Raw genomic sequence first — 6,000 nt, forward strand, 5'->3', positions numbered from 1 at the left:
CACATGCAATGATCCAACGGTGAGCGAGGGGCAGACAGGAATTAAATACAAAACACGTTACATCGATTGAGGTGACACAGGAAGAGCGGGGTGACACGAACAGAAACTATGGCAACCTAGACACATAGCAAAACTGGGGACGAGACATGACAAATCTCCCCCAAAATAAAACTCACCTTTCTTCTTGTTTGTTGTCAATCGCGCATCGCATTCAGCCATCCTGCCCAACACACTTAGTAAAATTCATAATTGACGACACATCGTTTGATGCGATGGTGCAATCCTCGATGGTGTGTTATTGTCAAATATTGTTTGTTTTTTAATCTCCATCGCGGACCGGACGTCATACGGAGGCCGCCATTACAGATGCGCAGAACGGTTGCGCAAGACACGTCAGCTATATAAAGAGCGAGAGTTCAGTTCTCCACCTATTAGTTTCAATTCACAGTTTAATTAGCAGTTTCAATCAGCAAATAACAAAATGCGTATTACAGGTAATATTTTATTTCACAACACTTTGCCTTGTTCCTTTGGTCTCTGCTGTTCATCCTAAAACACAAAGGCGCTCTTTAAGCAATGCGACAGTGAGCGCCCGGCGCGCTGCGGTTGCGCGACCGCACCAAATTAAGCTCCCTGCGCAGTGCGCACTGAGGTCCACTTAATTTTAGAAAGTACATCAGGACTTTAAAAATATCTTCTAAATTTCAGCGACGGCTCTGTCACAATAATCGACCAGCCCGGTGCAGTTGGGCGGTCGGCGGCGCGCTACGGTTGAGCGTTCTCTCGCGCGCTCTCGCTCTCTCTCGCTCTCGCACACACGCAAACCGGATATCATACGGAGGCCGCCATTACAGATGCGCAGAACGGATGCGCAAGACACGTCAGCTATATAAAGAGCGAGAGTTCAGTTCTCTACCTAAATCCGTATTACAGGTAATATTTTATTTCACAACACTTTGCCTTGTTCCTTTCTTCTCTGCTGTTCACTTCAAACACGCTCCATGCGCACGGAGCGCGGTGGTGCGTTTACGGGCAGTCGGAGAAATCAACGCCAACAAAAAAAATTACATCCAGCCTAGTTAAGACCATACCAAAGACTATAAAAATGGGACCCATTGCCTCCCTGCGTGTGTGACGATCATTGGGACTTAAAAAAAAAAAAAAAATTACTTTTTTTTAAAAAAATTCATAAAAATTGGGTGCGTATTATACATGGGTACAAGCTTTTTTCCAGCATCAGCATGCCATTTTTAGGGGTGCGTACTATACATGGGGGCGCACTATACACGGAAAAAAACGGTAGTTTCAATTCACAGTTTAATTAGCTGTTTCAATCAGCAAATAATAAAATGCGTATTACAGGTAATATTTTATTTCACAACACTTTGCCTTGTTCCAAACACGCTCCATACGAACACAATGCTCTCGTATCAGACGCTTGCTCGATCACCAGCTCGTTTGCTGTCACAATGTACCCTACACAAATCCGAAACATTTGTTGCGGCTCCGAGTCACGACGAAGGGCAAGGTTTCGTTTCCAAGGGTGTTTTTATTCCTCTTCAACTTCTCTCCCATACCAGCCGCCTTTTTCACATGTCCGCACGTCACTTTCCTCTCTTTTCATTTTAACCTAACTGGTGCCTTTCTGGGCAGTCGGAGAAATCAATGCCAACAAAGAAAATACATCCAGCCTAGTTAAGAAATCACCAGAAAGATCCATCCATCCATCCATCCATCCATCCATCTTCTTCCGCTTATCCGGGGTCAGGTCGCGGGGGCAGCAGCTTCAGGAGGGACTCCCAGACTTCCCTCTCCCCAGCCACTTCATCTAGCTCATCCCGGGGGATCCCAAGGTGTTCCCAGGCCAGCTGAGAGACATAGTCTCTCCAGCGCGTCCTGGGTCGTCCCCGGGGTCTCCTACCGGTGGGACATGCCCGGAACACCTCCCCAGGGAGGCGTCCAGGAGGCATCCTGATGAAATGCCCGAGCCACCTCATCTGCTTCCTCTCAACGTGGAGGAGTAGCGACTCTACTCCGAGTCCCTCCCGGATGACCGAACTTCTCATCCTATCTCTAAGGGAGAGCCCGGACATCCTGCAGAGAAAACTCATTTCGGCCGCTTGTATCCGGGATCTCGTTCTTTCGGTCACGACCCATAGCTCGTGACCATAGGTGAGGGTAGGACGTAGGGCGTAAATTGACCGGTAAATTGAGAGCTTTGCCTTTTGGCTCAGTTCTCTCTTCACCACGACGGATCGGTACAGAGTCCGCATTACTGCAGACGCTGCACTGATCCGCCTGTCGATCTCGCGCTCCATCCTCCCCTCACTCGTGAACAAGACCCCAAGATACTTAAACTCCTCCACTTGGGGCAGGATCTCAGCCCCGATCCGGAGAGGGCATTCCACCCTTTTCCGATCGAGGACCATGGACTCGGATTTGGAGGTGCTGACCCTCATCCCGACCGCTTCACACTCGGCTGCGAACCGCTCCAATGAGAGCTGGAGATCACGGCCTGAAGAAGCCAACAGCACCACGCCGTCTGCAAAAAGCAGAGACGCGATGCTGAGGTCCCCAAACCGGACACCCTCAACGCCTCGGCTGCGCCTAAAAATTTTGTCCATAAAAATTATGAACAGAATCGGTGACAAAGGGCAGCCTTGGCGGAGTCCAACCCTCACTGGAAACGAATCCGACTTACTGCCGGAAATGAGGACCAAACTCTGGCATCGGTGATACAGGGACCGAACCACCCTTATCAGTTGGCTCGGCACCCCGTACTCCCAAAGCACCCTCCACAGAACCTCCCGAGGGACACGGTCAAACCCCTTCTCCAAGTCCACAAAACACATGTGGACTAGTTGGGCGAACTCTCATGCACCCTCGAGGATCCTGCCGAGGGTGTAGAGCTGGTCCACTGTTCCACGGCAAGGACGAAAGCCACACTGCTCCTCCTGAATCCGAGGTTCGACCTCCCGACGGACCCTCCTCTCCACACCCCTGAATAGACCTTACCAGGGAGGCTGAGGAGTGTAATTCCCCTGTAATTGGAACACATCCTCCGGTCCCCCTTCTTAAAGAGGGGAACCACCACCCCAATCTGCCAATCCAGAGGCACTGTCCCCGATGTCCATGCGATGTTGTAGAGACGTGTCAGCCATGACAGCCCCACAACATCCAGAGCCCTTAAGAAATCCGGGCGGATCTCATCCACCCCCGGGGTCTTGCCACCGAGGAGTTTTTTAACTACCTCAGTGACTTCGACCCCAGAGATTGGAGAGTCCGCCTCAGAGTCCCCAGGCCCAGGCGTGTAGGTGGAATTGAGGAGGTCTTCGAAATATTCTCCCCACCGACACACGACGTCCCGAGTCGAGGTCAGCAGCACGCCATCTCCACTGTAAACAGTGTTGACGTTGCACTGCTTCCCCCTCCTGAGACGCCGGATGGTGGACCAGAATTTCCTCGAAGCCGTCCGGAAGTCATTCTCCATGGCCTCGCCAAACTCCTCCCACGCCCGGGTTTTTGCCTCAGCAACCGCCGAAGCCGCATTGGCCACCCGGTACCTGTCAGCTGCCTCCGGAGTCCCGCAGGCCAAAACGGCCCAATAGGACTCCTTCTTCAGCTTGACGGCATCCCTGTCCACCAGCGGGTTCGGGGATTGCCGCCACGACAGGCACCGCCACAGCTCCGGTCGGCCGCCTCAACAATGGAGGCGCGAAACAAGGTCCACTCGGACTCAATGTCAACCGCCTGCCCCGGGACGTGGGAAAAGCTCTGCCGGAGGTGAGAGTTGAAGCTCTTCCTGACAGGGGAATCCGCCAGACGTTTCCAGCAGACCCTCACAGAGCGTTTGGGTCTGCCAGGTCGGAACGGCATCAGTGGCCTAGTGGTAGAGTGTCTGCCCTGAGACTAGAAGGTTGTGGGTTCAAACCCCGGCCGGGTCATACCAAAGACTATAAAAATGGGACCCATTGCCTCCCTGCTTTGCACTCAGCATTAAGGGTTGGAATTGGGGGGTTAGATCACCAAATGATTCCCGAGCGCGGCACCGCTGCTGCTCTCTGCTCCCCTCTCCCCCAGGGCATGGAATTAAATCACACGGGGATGGGTTAAATGCAGAGGACAAATTTCACCACACCCAGATCATTGGGAATTTAATCTTTAATCTTTATTTTTTAATCTTCCCCCACCATCTGAGCCAACCCACCACCAGGTGGTGATCAGTTGACAAGCTCCGCCCCTCTCTTCGCCCGAGTGTCCAAAACATGAGCCCGCAAATTCGATGACACGACTACAAAGTCGATCATCGAACTGCGGCCTAGGGTGTCCTGGTGCCAAGTGCACACATGGACACCCTTATGTTTGAACATGGTGTTCATTATAGAAAATCCGTGTCGAGCACAGAAGTCCAACAATAGAACACGGCTCGGGTTCAGATCGGGGGGGCCGTTCCTCCCAATCACGCCCTTCCAGGTCTCACTGTCATTGCCCACGTGAGCATTGAAGTCACCCAGTAGAACGATGGAGTCCCCAGAAGGAGCGCTCTCGAGCACTTCCTCCAGGGACTCCAAGAAGGGTGGGTACTCTGAGCTGCCGCTTGGTGCATAGACACAAACAACAGTCAGGACCCGTCCCCCCCACCCGAAGGCGGAGGGAGGCTACCCTCTCGTTCACCGGGGTGGACCCCAATGTGCAGGCGCCCAGCCGGGGGGCAATAAGTATACCCACACCTGCTTGACGCCTCTTGTCAGGGTTTTCTAAAACTATCTTGATCGTATGATTATGTTGGAATGTATGTAACCGGTAATAAATAACCTAGGTAGATTAGTTTTATGCTTATGTTGGTGTGTAACCAGTAATAAATAACCTAGCTTGTCCCATCCTACACAATGTCGTAAAACATCCCCTGCTCTGCTAATCTAGAGGTCAAGGGCTTTAACTTGTCTATTCTGTCCACTGTCACCCCCACCCTTTTTCTCTTAATAAAGATGCTATTGTGGGAAGCGAGAGTCAGACTTCATTCGACCATCGCTGTAAGCACAGCGACGAGTGAACTCTCCGCCTGCAGGTGTCTAAAACGACTAACTTGTCTCGGAGTGGTTCTTGCAAAATAAGTTAGAGTGAGCACCACTCTAACACCTCTCACCGTGGGCAACTCCAGAGTGGAAGAGAGTCCAGTCCCTCTCGAGAGGCCTTGTACCGGAACCCAAACTGTGCGTGGAAGCATGTCCGACTATATCTAGTCGGAACTTTTCTGCCTCGTACACCAGCTCGGGCTCCTTTCCAGCCAGAGAGGTGACATTCCATGTCCCAAGAGCCAGCTTCTGCAGCCGGGGATCAGACCGCCAAGGTCCCTGCCTTTGGCCGCCGCCCAGCTTGCACTGCACCCGACCCCTTTGGCCCCTCCCACGGGTGGTGAGCCCATGGGAAGGGGGACCCACGTTTCCTTTTCGGGCTGTGCCCGGCCGGGCCCCATGGGCGAAGGCCCGGCCACCAGACGCTCGCCTTCGAGCCCCGCCTCCAGGCCTGGCTCCAGAGGGGGGCCCTGGTGCCCCGCGTCCGGGCGAGGGAAAACGAGATCCATATATTTTATTCGTCCTAAGGGGCTCGTGTGAGCCGTGCTTTGTCTGGCCCCTCACCTAGGACCCGTTTGCCATGGGTGACCCTACCAGGGGCATGAAGCCCCAGACAACATGGCTCCTAGGATCATAGGGGCACGCAAACCCCTCCACCACGATAAGGTGACGACTCACGGAGGGGACCAGAAAGATCACCATGACAATTATGAATAATAAATAAATAATTAATATATATATTATATATATTATTATTATAATAATAAATAATTGTGATAAATAACTGGAACATCAATCAAATATTGGTGATCCCGTTGAGAATCTCACATATTTCTTCGCTATCGAGTTTGCTACTGCATGCGCAGTGATACTGACCGGCAGAATAACATCCGGTTGTTCCCAAAGATGGTCTTTTTTCTGAAAT

Source organism: Syngnathus typhle, linkage group LG19, assembly GCF_033458585.1.
Source record: "Syngnathus typhle isolate RoL2023-S1 ecotype Sweden linkage group LG19, RoL_Styp_1.0, whole genome shotgun sequence".
Taxonomy (NCBI): Eukaryota; Metazoa; Chordata; class Actinopteri; order Syngnathiformes; family Syngnathidae; genus Syngnathus; species Syngnathus typhle.